A 17,277-nucleotide genomic window follows, 5' to 3' on the forward strand; every position below is an offset into this window, starting at 1 on the left:
TTCATAGAAAAATGGCCACCACAAGTTTCAGAATGACAGAAATTAAGGACACTATTAATCTCACCTTCTAAAATGCAATGCTTCATGATTTGTTTAGGGCAATACTTAAACAAGTAGGGATCATCCCCAAAAAAATTTCTTACCTCAACCAAGAACTTATGCTTATCTTGTGCACTCTAGTTCGATGGAACTTCACCTAAAACCAAGTAGTTAACGATGTGGGCATCCCATGGCACTTGGCTAATGGTGAACAAATGCTCATCGGGGAAGTCATCTCAAATGGGTGGGTCATCAGTAGCAGAATTATTGAACTCCAATCGAGACAAGTGATCAGCCACCACATTTTCAACACCCTTCTTATCTTTGATCATTAGATCAAATTCCTGCAAAAGCAAAATCTACCTAATCAAGTGAGCCTTAGCATCCTTCTTAGAAAGAAGGTGCTTAAGAGTTGCGTGGTCAATAAACATAGTAATAGGTGAACCAATGAGATAAGCACGGAATTATTCTAAAGCAAAAACAATAGCTAGTAGCTCATTTTCAGTTGTAGAATAGTTCCTTTGAGCACTATTAAGAGTTCTACTAGCATAATAAATAACAAAGGGCTTCCCCTCCCTTCGTTGGCCTAAAACAGCTCCCACTGCATAGTTACTAGCATCACACATAATCTCAAATGGAAGGTTCCAATCTAGTGATTGCATGGTCGGTGCAGTGGTTAGCTTAGTGATGAGAGTTCTAAAAGCTTCTTCACACTTTGGGGTCCAATCGAACTCAACATCTTTGACTAGGAGGTTGCATAATGGTCATGCTATGGTAGAAAAATTCTGTATGAACCTCCTATAAAATTCAGCACGTCCGAGAAAAGACTGAACTTCTCTTACCGTTTTGGGAGTGGGTAATTTAGAGATCAACTCCATTTTGGCCTTGTCAACCTTTATTCCTCTTTTAGACACGATGTGTCCCAAAACTATACCTGAAGACACTATGAAATGGCATTTTTCCCAGTTAAACACAAGTCCTTTTTCTTCACACTAGTCAAAACCACTTTCAAATTAAGTAAGCATGAATAAAAAGAATCACCAAAAACTGTCAAATCATTCATAAAGGCTTCCATACATTTTTCAACCATATCAGAAAACACACTAAGTATGCAACATTGAAAGTAGTTAGAGCATTACATAAACCAAATGGCATCCTACGGAAAGCATAAGTATCAAAAGGACATGTAAAAGTAGTATTATCCTGATCTTTTAAAACTATCTCAATATGATAATAGCCTAAATAACCATCAAGAAAGCAATAGAAAGGATGGCTAGCCACATGTTCTAAGATTTGATTAATAAATGGCAATGGAAAATGGTCTTTCCAGGTGGCTGTGTTTAATTTCGTATAGTCAATGCACATGCGCCACCCAGTTACTACCCTAGTGGGAACAAGAACTCCTTCATTGTTTTCAACTACTGTGACCCCTGATTTCTTTGGCACAACCTGTGTAGGAGTAACCCATTTACTATCAGATATAGGATATATGATCCCTATGTCTAACAATTTTAAGACCTCCTTTTTAACAAATTCTTTCATTGTTGGGTTTAATCTTCTTTGGGGATCTCAACGTGGGATAGTTCATTCTTCTAAATGAATCTTATGGGAACATATCAGTGGCCTTATACCTTTAATGTCAGCTATGGTCCAACCTAGTGTAGTCTTATGTTCTCTTAACAAATTTATCAATTTCTCATCCTGCTCAACATTAAGTTAAGAAGATATTATAACAGGGAAAGTATCATCTGCTCCCAAAAAATGCATGTTTCAATCCTTCTGGTAGTGGGGACAACTCCACTTTGGGTGTCTCCATAGAAGATGGCTTCGGCTAGTCTCTCTCACGTGGCAACTCCTCAAAGCGTGGTTTTCAAAACTTCTTTTACGTATCCTGCATATCATTAGAAGTAGAGGAAATATTAGAAACATCATTAATGGGATAAAACAAAAATTCAGAATTTTCCCTTTCATCTACTTCCTCTGTAATGAGAGAGTCTATCATGTAGGTATAATAACACTTGTCCTCATCTTGGAGCTGCTTACCAACATGAAAAATGTTCAACTCAAGAGTCATATTCCCAAATGAAAGCTTCACCAAACCATTCCTATAATTAATAAGAGCATTGGCTGTAGCAAGGAATGGCCTTCCTAAAATAAGCGGAATCTTCGACTCACTGTCAACTACAAATTGAGTATCTAAAACCAGAAAATCAACAACATAATAGAATTTATCAATCTAAAGCAAAACATTTTCCACTATCCCCTTTGGTTTCTGAATAGAACGGTCAACCAACTGTAACACCACGAATGTGGGTTTTATCTCTCCAAGACCTAACTGCAAGTGAACTGAATAAGGAATTAAATTTACACATGCTCTTAGGTCCAAGGGAGCTCGACCGAATTCTTGTGTCCCAATATGACAGGTAATTGTGGGGCACCTTGGATCTTTGTACTTTGGCGGTGTTCTCTACTCAATCACCGCACTTATCTGTTTTGTCAGAAATGTAGTTTTCTTGACATGGTGTCTCCTTTTTATGGTACACAGATCCTTAATCACCTTGGCATAAGCCGGTACCTGCTTAATCACATGCAACAAAGGTAGATTAATATTAACTTCTTTCAAATGTTCCAAAATCTCACCTTGGTTGTCTAAAATTTTTCCTCCAGATCTAAGAGCTTGGGGAAAGGGCACTTGTATTGTAGCCTCCTTTTCTGGATCTTTTGATGGGGCATCTTCAGTTCTACTCGAAGTGGTGACATTTGTGTGAGGTGGGCTTGGCAAAGGCCCACCTAAAAACTTACCACTACAAGTAGTGATGGTGTGGACCCCCTTAATGTTCTTCGGATCAGAGGTGGATCCCTGTACCATATGTGACCCCTTCGGATTGGTCTGAGGCTGAGATGGAATTTTGCCTCTCTCTTGTATAGTAAGAGCATTGGTAAGCTTAGTTATCTAACTCTTGATATCATTTTTCTCTTCAACCACCTACGCAAGAACATATTCAAACTTTTGGTTAGCCTTATTCTTTGCCTCCATAAATGCTTAAAGTGTTTCCTCTAAAGAATTCCTATTCGGTCGAGCATTGTATTGAGGTGTAGGATGAAATTTGGATGGTTGCGCCTCTACACTCCAATTATTGTTGGACGATGTAGGTTGGTTCTGATCAGCCTTCCAACTAAAGTTGGGATGGTTCCTCTAGCTAGGCTTGTAGGTCTCTGAATAGGGTGAGAAAGGTTTCCTATACTTTCCTAAGGCATTACACTGTTCCTCATAAACCTCTCTCATCTCACCATAGGTTGGGCAATCCTGACCTAAATGATCCAATCCCCCACAGACAAAACATGAAGTTTAAATTTCTACCCTGGCAATAGTGTTGGTGACTTTATTATTTCTCATATTTAAGGCCTCAAGTTCCCTAGTTACAACTTGTAATTGGGCTTTGAGGTTGTCATTCTCCTTAAGATGGTAAATCCCTGTTGGACGTGACCTATTAGTACTATCAGTAGCACTAGGTCCAGTCCAAGTGTGGGCTTTCTCAAGTAACTCATTCGAGTAATCCAAGGCTTCTTTAGGATCATTTTGCCAAAACTCGACATTACACATCATCTCTATGAATTGGCACTCCCTACTAGTTAAACCTCATAAAAATAACTAACTAGCCTCCAACTTTCATACCCATGGTGCGAACATAGGTTTTGTAGCTCCTTGAATCTCTCTCAGGCTTGGTATTGGGTTTCACTATCATTTTGAGAAAATGTTGAGATTTGTCTCTTAAGGTTGTTGGTCTTATGGTGCGGAAAGTACTTGTTAAAGAAAGTTTGGGTCATCTTCGCCCATGTACCTATGGATCTCGGTCTCAAGGAGTATAGCCAACTCTTAGCTATCTCTTTCAAGGAAAAAGGGAAAAAATTCAGCATAACAATGTTTGCAATATCAGCTCAGTTATGAAAGATGGTCATTACCTCTTCAAATTCCCTAATGTGCACATATGGATTCTCACTGTCTAAACCATGGAAATTAGGCAAGAGTTGGATCATTCCAGGTTTGAACTCAATTTGTGGTGTATTCGGAGGAAACATAATGCATGATGGTGTGGCTAACTGAGTGGGGTGCAGGTAGTCTTTTAAAGATCTAACAGGGTTGTCCTCATGTTGACTCATGGTTTCAGAATCAAAGGATGAACTAAATGCTACTTCTTCTTTAGGGAGTGGTGGTGGGTCTATTCGTATCTGTCTAACAAATCTCCCTCTTTTGTCCATTGGTCTATTCGTACACCCTCAACTCCCTTTTTTATGGCTTATAAAAAGAAGAAACAGAAAATAAGATCAAGAAAATAAAATACAACTAAAGAAAATGAAACAAACAAAGAAAATAAAAGAGAAGTAAATAATGTTCAAACTCAGTTGTTGGTTTGGCTTCCGTGGCAATGGCTCCAAATTTTGTGTCTTGCCCAAAATTATTACCCTTGGCTAAAAGATGGGATTGAAGCGTAGCTTTAGGTGTCGAAGCCATAGAGAAGCTAATTAAAGCAACAAAAGGAGTTATTCTAAGCGTGAATAACCTAGAAAAAATGATTTTCTAAAAATAAAAAGAAGAGCAAAAATATTTGAATAAAAGTAATGATGATTAAAGGATGAAATGTAGTATTATGATGAACAAGGCTTCGAGATTCACTTGATCCATTTGCTTAACTGGTCTCGACTTTGATTCCTATTTTTTACTCAATTGCAAGTTTCACATCCCAAATGAACAATCAAAAAATATAACTTTGAAATCAACGACAAGAACAAAAGTATTTGTTCTAAGAGAATTAGTTTTTGATGAAGAACAGAATGATCTATTCTTACAAGCTACTCAAGAATGACAAAATGCCAGATTGACAGTATTGCAGTCAAGGATCAACTCATAAAATAAATCTACCCAATCAATTATTTTCTAACAAATTGAACATAAAAATAGCATGACTAATCTTATATGGAAATTGAAGAATATAACTTTAGGGTTTATCAAAATAATAAAAGAAATCTCTCAAGAACATAATTAAACAATGAAATCTCTCAATGAATGAAAGTAAAATAACAAGTAAAACTCATCGATCAAGATCCTCCCTAGCCTTGTTGGAGCTTTAGCCGCACTTGGATGCCATTCTCCCCTCTAGAAAATAATGCCAAAATATCCTCTAGAAGTTGTCCCCCTTTTAGGTTAGATTTTTCCTTTTTATTGTGCTGCTAGACTCCTCAATCTATTCAGCCCGGATCCGTGTCTTATCCCCCAATTTTCTCCTGAATAGATATTGGTTTAGAGGAAGTTATCAATAGATGAATTGTAGCCCTATCTCTTAGCTGTCCATAGCCTAATGAATCATTTAATTTCGACATTTGTAGAGAAATATATGCCCAAAATACAGGAATCAGGGTACATTTACCGTAAAGGAAAACATCAAAATAAACTCATAATGTTCAAAAAATTCACTTTCAATAGAGTAGCCCCTCCTAGGTATTAGAAAACTTATGGAGTCAGGGCACATTTGCCATAAAGAAAAAACATATAAGAAACAACTCATAATATGAGAACTACTTACTTTTTTGGAAAAACAACCCCTCGTAGATATCAAAAACCTTACGAAATCAGGATGCATTTGTCGTAAAGGAAGGCATTAAAAGTTGATCAAAACATAACACGAAAAACAACTTAAAACAAGATATTTAAGCTCATTGCAAATTGCAATCACAAACACAAACAAATATTCTTCAGAAAACTTTTTAAAAGCCTTTGTAAAACACTTTGAAAACTTGGCAGAGGTCCTGTGATTAATGTAGCGTAACTACTCTTTGGTTAGGCAAGAAGCAACCATCCATGTATGAGTAGTTCACGCTCAAAAATTTTTTCCAAACACTCGATAAATCTAATGATGGTGCAAAGTGTTGTGCTTTCAAGTGTGCAAGAATATTCATTAAGATAATAATGCATGATTAATATGATGTCCTGAGCCATTATTTTCTTTTGTGCTCCTTGGCGGATGATGAGGAATTTTAACACAATAAGGAGATCATCAAAGGTTATGAAATTTCTAGACCTCTTATCAAATCTCGTTGTCATCATTTTTATTTTTCATTTTGATCATCATTCATTTTTTTTGAGTCATGATATGTGTTGCAATAAAAACATTGATGATGATAAAATGCGTGTTATGTCATGGTACAATCAATAATTTACTGTATGCCAGGAAATCAACGATAAGCATGTTACAATTTTAATTTGTTCTCTACGAAGGACTTTGTTGCCACAAGGGACTTTAGTGATGGAAATGACTTTGAAGCATATATAATTCAAATGAACAATTAATGATTTCTAATTGAAACTGAGATTTCCATGTCTAATGTGCGCTATGTCACAATGGAAATAACAATCTACAGTAAGCTAAAAATGAACAATGAAATGCTAATATATTGGTTGCGAGGGACTTTATTACCATGAAGGACTTTGATGCCACAAGAGACTTCTGATGTTGCAAGGGACTTTGATGCTACAATGGACTTTAAAATAAATACAATTCAAATGGGAAGTTAATGATTTATAATTGAAATGTTGATATTCTTATGATTAAAGACGAGGAATTGATATTGATTTTTCAGCCACAAGAGACTTTGATGCCACTGGAGACTTTTCTGCCATGAAGGACTTTAATGTTGTAACAGACTTTACTACCATGAAGGACTTTGATGCTTACTTAATTCAAATGAGAGGCTAATGACTTTCAATTGAAATACTGATATTTTTATGTTGGATGTGCGTTAAGACGTGATGCAAATCAACAAAGGTCAAGCTACGCCATGATGCAATTACCCACAAAACATTGATATTCCACCGCAAGAGACTTTGGTTCCATGAATGACTTTAATGTCATAACGGTCTTTAATGCCACAAGAGAATTTGATATTAAGATAATTCAAATGAGAAGTTAATGATTGAAACAGATGGTTTCCATGTATAATATGTGTTAGGCCGCGATGCAAATCAACAAAAGCTATGTTATACAATGATGCAAATATCTACAAAATATTGCTCTTTTACCCCAAGGGACTTTGGTGCCATGAAAGACTTTAGTGCTATAACAGATTTTAATGCCACAGGGGGAAATTGAAACATATTTGACTCAGATGAATGATTTTTTATTGAAACTTGATGAGGTAATGATCTTTAGCTGAAGCAATAATGATTTTTGTATCTAGGATGTGTTATACCACAAAGCAAATCAATAAAAGCCCTACTATGCAATGATGCAATTATCCACAAGACATTAATATTTTGTCGCAAGGGACTTTGAAACAGATTTGACTCAGGTGAATGATTTTTTACTGGAACTTGAAGAGGTAATGGTCTTTAACTGAAGCAGTAATCATTTTTGTATCTAGGATGCGCTATGCCGTGATGCAAATCAACAAAGGTCATGTTATGCCCTGATGCAACTATACACAAAACATTGATGTTCTCTCATGAGGGACTTTGGTGTCATGAATGACTTTAATGTCATAATGAACTTTAATGCCACAAGGGAGTTTGATGCCATGAGGGACTTTGAAATAGATTTAATTCAGATGAGAGCTCAATGATTTTTAAACTAAAACTTGATGAGGAGTTAATGATTTTTAACTGGAATAGTAACAATTTATGTATCTAGGATGTGCTATGTCATGAAGCAAATTAACAAAAACCATGCTATGCTATGATGCAATTATTCATGAAACATTGATATTTTTCCATGAAGGGCTTTGGTACCATGAAGGACTTTATTGCCACAAGGTGCTTTGATGTTGTGAGGGACTTCGAAATAAATATAATTAGGGTAAATTTCTTAAACTGCCCTTATGGTTTAGCTAATTGACTAAGTGTACCTTTACTGTTTGAAAATTGACTAATTCTATCCCTACTATTTCTGATAATTGACTAATCCTTCTTGCTCATTAACATGCGTCAACAGAGATATGAAAAGACTATTTTGCCCTCATTGTAGATTACTCGAATCTCTCCCTTTCCCTCTCATTCTCTTCGCTGGAACTACCAGAACCGTCAAAACTATAGATTGGACAACAAAAAGACACCTCCAATTAACAACCTTCAAAAAATTCTCGGATTCCCATTTTTGCCTCCCGAGTCTCTCCTGATTCCCTCTCCTTTTGTTATCTTCTAGCTTTATCCCCAACTAGTCCAGTTGATATCTTAGCATCTAGTTTGCCTCCAGCTTCATGCTTGAGAGGATTCGGTTGCTTCCAACTGATATCTTACAATGTCTACGTCCCGGTGCTCAAACCCAGAACCATGGATTTTGTTGCCATTCAACCAGAGTCATTTTCATATTTTAGAGGAAAATGGAGGATTTTATTATCTCTTGTTGATATCTTACAAGTCTCAGTGCTCAAACCTAGGACCATGGAAGGTTTAGCATAGAATATCTTATGGAAAAATTTGCAGACGAAAAGAAAATTGAAATTTTTTGTTGTTCTTGTGGGGAATCAAAGAATTTTGATAAGGTTTTTATAGAGGAGCATGAATCCAATTTTCCCATTTCCCCATTTTCTGATGTTGGTATTTGAAGGAATGAGAGATCCATCATATGGATGGTCGAACCCTACGGGAAGGTTGGGCGGAATTTCAAAAATTTCTTCTCCCCTCATCTGAGAATCACATTCCCTGTTTTAGAAAATCTACATTTTCAAGGATCAGTACTGAACCCTAAATCAAACCAGATCTAAAACCAGAAGCGGGAGAGAGATATACCTGATACAGAGAAACAATATCTCCCAACGAAGGTGTTCACCCCAAAGAAAAACTCCAAAAACCGCTCCCACTAAAGATGACACAGTGAATGTTGGAGCGGAATCAGCAATGTTCGTCCAACGAACCAAACCCTTCGCAAGAATTCGCTGGAGGTTATGAGTACAACTTCAGATTAGCCTTTCTCCAAAGGCTGATATCAAGATCTAATCTTGATCTTTCCTGCTTGAAAGAGGAGATCGAACTGGTAGTGTGGCGGCAGCGGTAGGAAGAAGGCGGCAGAGAGAAAATAGTGTAGTGATGCTGTGTTCTCTCTTCTATAACTCTTGCTCTGAAAGTGAGGATGTGATCTTCTAAGATGTTGCCGCCCCCTCCACCTTTTATAACCTTAAAGGGACCAGCTCCTAATTCCATTAGGAGTTGCTGATCCAAATCATATTTGGATATGAATTCCCTTTAAGTGATAAGGATAGACCCTTATCTTATCTACATATTAGATCAGCCCTCTCCTAATCTTATTAGGAGGTTTTCAGATCTGAATCTGTAGTTAGATTTGGATTCACTGAGTGGATAGGGTTAAGACCCTATCCTATCTGCTAATCTAATCTCAGATCCACCCCTTTATTTAACTGATCAAATCAGCCCAATTCGAAATGGGCTTTAGGCCCTTAAAGTCTTGGTACGGGACCCAAACATTGATCTACACATTAGCCACATGGGTTCAGCCCAACCTCTGTTATAAGGCCTGGCCAAATACACTGTTATGGACAGTGCACCCCCTGAGCCCCTCACATGGGCTCCTAATGGGCCCAAAACTTACACTAAGTGGTCCCTGGGCCAAGCCACCATGTAAAAGCCCAGGGACTATGTGCAGATGCAAGATTAGCCCATCAGGTATTACCCTCAATGGTCTTACACTTAACCTCTCAGCCCATAATGATCATGCACTGCCCAACAAGAGGGGACCTCTCCCTCTGCTGCTTGGAACAGTGCTGCACTCTCTACTCACATGGATCCCGGGAATTAAAAACCTTTTGCAAACATTTTGAAACCATAATATATATATATAAATAAATATATTTTGCAAAAACAAATTTCAATGATTGAAATCGACTGTCGGCGGTCTTGGTTTCCATCAGAGAGAGTGCATCACCGATCATTACCTTTGTCCAACAAAAGGGTTGATCCTGTCACTATGATCACTAACTCAGATGAATTCTCGGACTGTCCCAACATACCTAGGTTTTGACCCCCGCTAAGGATCTCACTGATTGGCACATCAAAGACAACCCAATCCGACACCTAGTGTAGTATCATAATCGAGTCTAGGGGTCAGGTGTAACTTTCCAGTTTTGCCCATTAATCACCAAGGTCCAGGGCAATACTAGAAATCTAGTCCTATTCAGGGTTTCAAGTAAACCTACACTGCATGTACCTCGGGTCTCAACCTGGCAATTGAGACAAGCCACCCTAACACTTGGCGACACACATGTGTCAGCCTTAACATGATAAATCTCCCCAGATTTATCCAACGGCTGTGAACATTCTAAACTAACACGAGTCTCGTTAAGTGTCCAGTTTAAGGGTATAACACAGAAACACACCACAATAACATGAATCAAATATGTACTTTATTCCTTTACAATAAATGCCATAATGTACATCAATCTGATTGGAGCTAAGGGCATACACTATCTAACAACTCCCACTTGCACTTAGGTCCAATCTGGTATAAGCAAGAGTCCTAGACTTTCCACGTGTTTCTCAAACACTTTCTTTGTGAGTGGCTTAGTCAATGGGTCTGCTACATTCTTCGCTGATGCTACCTTCAGGACGTCCTCCCTTCCAACAATCTCCCGCAATACGTGGTACTTCCTCTTGATGTGCCTTGACTTTGAGTGGGCTCGTGGCTTCTTCGCCTGAGCGATAGCTCCATTGTTGTCACACAACAACAGGATGGGTGATGTGTTGGATAGAACTACTCCCAATTCGTGAATGAACTTTTTCATCCACATGGCTTCCTTGGCAGCTTCACTTGCGGCTATGTTTTTTGCTTCGGTTTTGGAGTTTTTCGTGGACCCCTATTTGCTGCTTTTCTAGCAAACAACACATGATCCATCATGAAAACTTACCCAGATGTAGTGAGCTTCCATCAAATATCAAACAAAACTCTTTTGTCCTTCGAAGGTACTTAAGTATTTTTTTCACAGCGGTCAAGTGCTCCTACCCTGGGTTGGCCTGGAATCTGCTTACCAACTCACTGCCTGAGCAATGTCAGGACGAGTTCACATCATAGCATACATGATGCTTCCTACGACTGAGGCATAGGGAACGCCCTTCATGCCCCCAATCTCTTCAGAAGTCTTGGGAGACATCTTCTTGGAGAGAGTGACACCGTGCCTAAAAGGAACATTTCTAGGAGTTCTCCATGTTGTATCTCTTGACAATTTTGTCAATGTAAGCAGATTGGGATAATCCTATTATCCGCTTTGATCTATCTCTATAGAGTCAAAGACCTAGTATATAGGAGGCTTCTCCTAGATCTTTCATGGAGAATTGCTGTGAAAGTCATACTTTCACCATAGTCAACATTTCTACGTCATTCCCAATTAGTAGAATGTCATCTACATACAGAACCAGGAATGTAACCTTATCCCCACTGGACTTCCTGTAATCATAGGGCTCATTCAGATTTTGCTCAAAGTCAAACTTTTTGATGGTAGAGTCAAACCGGATGTTCCAAATCCTAGAATCTTGCTTAAGTCCATATATGGATCTATTTAACTTACATTGTGTTCCTGACCCGCAACTATGAAACCTTGTCATTGCTGCATTCAGTAAGATCTGAATTCAAGAACGCAATTTTGACATCCATTTGCCAAATCTCGTAATCATGGTATGCTGCTACAGCTAGCAAGATCCGAATGGATTTAAGCATGGCCACGGGCGAAAAGGTTTCCTCATAATCGATGCCCTTTTTCTGAGTATACCCTTTCGCTACTAAACGAGCTATGTAGGTCTCAACCTTACCACCAGGGCCCTTCTTCCTCTTATAGATCCATTTGCAACCAATTGCTTTTACCCCGGGGGGCGGATCTACTAGAGTCCAAACTACATTGGTCTCCATTGAGTCCATCTCAGCTCTCATGGCATCTACCCACTTCAGGGAATCTATGTCCAACATAGTTTCCGCATAAGTCACAGGATCCTCCTCACTAGTCAAGGTTTCCACCAGGTAACTATCTTGATCATAACAAAAACGGACTGGTGGCCTGGATACCCGAGTAGATCTTCTAGGTTGGTCAATACCTAGAACCTGTGGGACACCTCCCACTGAACCTGAGCTCTCTGAAAGAATGGTAGGATCTATCTTATGGACACCAAAAAGATTACGGAATGGGTGGGCGAATTTCAAAATTTTACCTACCTTCTCCCAACTGGGAATCATATTCCCTAAATTTAGAATACAATATTCAAGGATCCTACTTACACCATAATCGAACCAGATTTGAACTAAAAACAAAAGGGAGGATTATACCTAATCCGGAGAAATAGTATCTCCCAAAGTTGGTGTTCAGACCCAAAGAGGACACCAAGATCCGCTCCTGCTGAAGATGACATAGCTGTAGGTGGAAAGGAACCAGCAGAGTGCCTCTTACACATTGGATCATTCTCAAGAACCCTCTAGAAACTCTGAGCACCAAATCTTTTATAGCCTTTTCTGCAAGACTGATGTCAAGAATTGATTTCTTGATTTCTTCCTTCTACAAAGATCAAATCTTGCAAAAAGGAATGGCAGCGGCTGGAGGAGAACTCTTGGGACGAAGATGGTTGAATTGCTTCTCTTCTCTCTGGAGTGTGTATGAGATCTAATCTCAGTTCGCAGGATGCTTTTCTTGCTTGAACCCTTGATTCAAAAATCTCTTTTCTCTCTTAGGGTTTTTCCCTCTTTCTTCTTGATTAAGAAACCTCCTAAATTAGGAGTTATCCCAATCCAAATCAGTATTTGGATAGGGGATTATCTTAATCCTATCTCCAGATTAAGTTAGCTTACTCCTAATCTTATCAGGAGGTTACTAGATTCAAATCTGATTTGAATTTGGTCTCCCATAATGGATAAGGTTAAAGGCCCAATCCTTTTGCTAACATTAATCTCAGATTCGCCCCATAGATGGGCGATCATATCAGCCCAGCTCGTAATGGGCTTTTGGCCCAGTAAGTGTTCAATGCTTAACTAGTTTCCAATCTGCTGCCCAGTTGGGCTTCTTTGTATGGCATGGGACCTAAACATTGATTTACACACCAGCCACATGGGTTCGGCCCAGCCTTTATTACAAGGCCCAGCCAAATTCACTGAAAAACTCAGTGAACCCCTGAGCCCATCACATGGACCCTATGGGCCCAACACTTACATTAAGTGGTCCTTGGGCCAAGCCATCTTATAAAAACCCAGGTACTGTGGTCTGGCCATCGAGTAATCCCATACTGCATGTGCCTTGGGTCTTACCCTGGTGGCCGAGACAGGCCATCCCAACACTTGGTGGCACACCAATATCAGCCTTGGCAAGATAAATCTGCCCAGACTTATTCAATCGGCTGTGAACATTTAAAACTAACACGAGTCTCTATAAGTCTCCAGTTTTAGGGTTTTCCACAGAATTATACCAAACAGCATGAATCAAACATGCACTTTATTTATTTACACTAAATAACAAAAGTACATCAAATCGGATTGAAGCTAAGGGCACACAAAACTGTCTAACATCTCCCACTTGCACTTATGTCCAATTTGGTACAAGCCAGAGTCCCATACTTTCCACATGTTTCTCAAACACCTTCTGTATCAGTGGCTTAGTCAATGGGTCTACCACATTATCCGCTGATGTTACCTTCTTAATTAGGACGTCCCCTCTACCAATGATCTCCCATAGTACGTGGTACTTCCTCTTGATGTGCTTGGACTTCGAGTGGGCCCGAGGCTCTTTAGCCTGGGCGATCGCTCCATTGTTGTCACACAACAATGGGATGGGTGATGTGTTGGACGGAATCACTCCCAACTCGTGTTTGAATTTCTTCATCCACACAGCTTCTTTGGCAGCTTCACTTACAGCAATGTACTCGGCCTCGGTTGTGGAATCTGCAGTGGACCCCTGTTTGCATATTTTCCAGCAAACAGCACACGATTCTATCGTGAAAACATACCCAGATGTGGACTTTCTATCATCTGGATCTAACTGGAAATCTGCATCAGTATACCCTAGAACTTGTAGTGAACTACTATCGAATACCAGACAAAACTCTTTTGTCCTTCGAAGGTATTTAAGTATGTTCTTCACAGCAGTCCAATGCTCCTGCCCTGGGTTGGCATGGAATATGCTTACCACACTCACTGCCTGAGCAATGTCCGGGCGAGTGCACAACATGGCATACATGATGCTCCCTACGGCTGAGGCATAGGAAACCTCTCTCATGCCCTCAATCTCCTCAGAAGTCTTGGGAGACATCTTCTTGGAGAGAGTGACTCCATGCCTGAAAGGAATGTTTCCTTTCTTGGAGTTCTCCATGCTGTATCTTTTGACAATTTTGTCAATGTAAGTAGCCTGTGATAATCCAATTATCTGTTTCTATCTATCTCTATAGAGTCGAAGACCTAGTATATATGAAGCTTCTCCAAGATCTTTCATGGAGAACTGCTGTGATAGCCATACCTTGATCGAAGCCAACATTCCAAATCATTCCCAATGAGTAGGATATTGTCCACGTACAACACTAAAAAGGTGATCTTATCCCCACTGGACTTCCTATAAACACAGGGTTCATCCGGATTTTTCTCAAAGTCACATTTTGACGGCATAATCAAAATGGATGTTCCAACTCCTAGAAGCCTACTTAAGTCCATATATGGATCTATTAAGTTTACATACCATGTGTTCCTGACCAGCAGCTATGAAGCCTTGTGGCTGCTACATGTAGATATCTTCACTAAGATCTCCATTTAGGAATGCCGTTTTGACATCCATCTGCCAAATCTCGTAGTCATGGTACGCTGCTATAGCTAGCAGAATCCTAATGGATTTAATCATGGCAACGGGCGAAAATGTTTCCTCATAATCAATGCCTCCATTCTGAGTATACCCTTTCGCCACCAGACGAGCTTTGTAGGTCTCAATCCTGCCATCGGAGCCCTTCTTCCTCTTGTAGATTGACGGGTTTGTCGAAGCCCTCAAAATTAGTACTAGTCCCACAATAAAATATTTGTACTAAAAGTGGTACTAGGTCGAATCCCACAAGGAGCAATTCAGTAATCTCTTAGCCGAATGGATGAAGTAATTGTGTGGAAAAATTTAATAACTAAAATTAAAAGAATAACAAACTAAGCAAACAAGAAAAAAATCAGTCTTACCGAATTCTGGTTCAAGGGTTCGGGTTGAATCGATTGGCCATCGATCCTAGGTACAATTCAGCATTATTGCAATTCAAGCATTTAACCTTAGATTTACTAGGATAGCCATAATAAACCTTGTGTTTTCCTAATTCAATTGACCAAACCCAGCATTCAATCAACAATTATCACCACTCAACTGGGTACGATAGCGTTCCATGTTAAACAATGATAGCATTAAGATTTGTGAAAACAGTTAAACCAAAATAACAATAATTGAGATAGCTGCAATTATTGAATTTTGTTCCATCGATTCCTTTAGGTTGAACCATGATAAAACGTTGGTCAAAGGCTATCACGAACAATTGACCCAAAAAGATATCAACCTAATTGCTATTTATACCATTATTCGTGACAATTACGGATCACCAAAATCATGGATAGCAATAGGAAAATCAACATTAATTCAGTTTGTCAAACTAATTAACATCAACATCCAATAAAAATATGCACAAGAATCAGTGAATCCTTGAATTAGAAAGCAAGAAAATAAAGTAACTATAGAACCTCACAATGACACAATCGAACCTCCCCCCTTGAACCAGAAAAAGAAGCTTAGCTACTCATGATCTACGCAATCTCCATGCCTTTCTTCTCCATAGCCGGACTGCTTCCTTGAGCTTCTTGGCCTCTTGAGGATCTCTTGGATCTTGGAATGAGTCATGCTAGAGCTGGTTCGCCCCCTCTTTATATATCCAAAGGAGAGGGCTATTTTCCAACTCCTTCTAGGAGATCATCTTATCTTTAGGGAGTCTTGATCTTCTTTGAACTAATCCTACCAACAAGGCAATGATATAGCAGTGGGCCAGGGAATTTCTCTCCTCCCATTCTTGGTATTCCCTTCTCCGAACCTTAGAAGCCCTATCTCCCGGACGATCTAGAGCAGGATTCTTGGCCACCTTATCCAATTTTTCAGAGGTTAAGACCAGCATAAGTTTACTGTACCAGTCGGAATAGTTTGGGCCCTTAAGCTTGTTGTCATCAAGAAGCTTTGCAAATTGTCCGTTTGCCATTTTCTAATAAAAGAGCAAACATCAGTCCACAACCTAATTTGATTCATGTTATCTACATGGATATGGCTTTAAATCTATGTTCCATTCCCATTTATTCATCTCTGAGGTTTCCCTCCCATCTCAATGACGGAGACTGCAAATTGTCTCTGGAAATGTGGGAAACCACATAGGGTGCATGGAGCCAACTGTTTCAGCTGCAAAACCCCACCACCTTTCTGCGAAGGATGATATCCACTCATCATATGAGCTTTCCCTTTGGCCTCTGTCAGACAAGGTTCAGAGCCATTTTAGGTTAAACATTTATATCCAGTGAGTGCTCACCCATCATATTCGTGAACACCAAGGTACCGTGAGAGAGTTCCCATTTTCTGGTGAAGCCCCTCCCACATCGGTCTATGACGTCCCTATCATCTTATGAAACACTCAAATAGATCCAATAGCAAATGGATAACCCATTTTCTGGTACGTTTCCTCATTACTGAAGGACCCATCTTCATGCAAATGATGGAAGGCCTTTAGAGAGTTCATCATATGAATCTCCCTATCACATGCACACATATTTTAGGAGGGAACAAAAGTTATGCCCTAGTTTAATTTAGGTCAAACCAAAGTGGCTCCCACTAACTTTCATAAAGCCAGATTTTGGTGGTCCATAATCGGCTAGGGTTCTGCATGTATCCTCTTCAGGAGGTGTGGGGCCCACCACTGAGGGGGATCACCCAATGATCTTTAGGGACACCATGGCAATGATGTACATTCAGCCATGGTGTGCGCAAGAGACACTATTGTATCTGCATAGACCAAGTACTTATGGCCCATGAACATAGCACATCACACATCCATACATCACATGCACGGATAAATTGATCAAATCAATTAAATATCTGTAAGCCCATAATTAAAGCCCATAATGATCCATAGCATTAACAATTAACATTATCTAGGTATATGGGCCGTATTAGAGTTAAGCAGTTCGGTCCATATAGCTTGTCTGCAATTATGGGCTT

The 17,277-nt window shown here is 39.3% G+C and overlaps 1 non-coding gene across 1 annotated transcript; it reads left to right on the forward strand.

Annotated features, from left to right (window-relative positions):
• The first annotated feature begins 3,712 nt into the window (after positions 1–3,712).
• LOC148871600 (small nucleolar RNA R71) lies at positions 3,713–3,819 on the forward strand. Its single transcript, XR_016108555.1, has one exon. It is a non-coding gene; the product is annotated as a small nucleolar RNA R71 (small nucleolar RNA).
• Positions 3,820–17,277: the final 13,458 nt, after the last annotated feature.

The sequence above is a fragment of the Nelumbo lutea genome, chromosome 2, assembly GCF_056320005.1.
Source record: "Nelumbo lutea isolate HS-2025 chromosome 2, American lotus-T2T, whole genome shotgun sequence".
NCBI classification, from domain to species: domain Eukaryota; kingdom Viridiplantae; phylum Streptophyta; class Magnoliopsida; order Proteales; family Nelumbonaceae; genus Nelumbo; species Nelumbo lutea.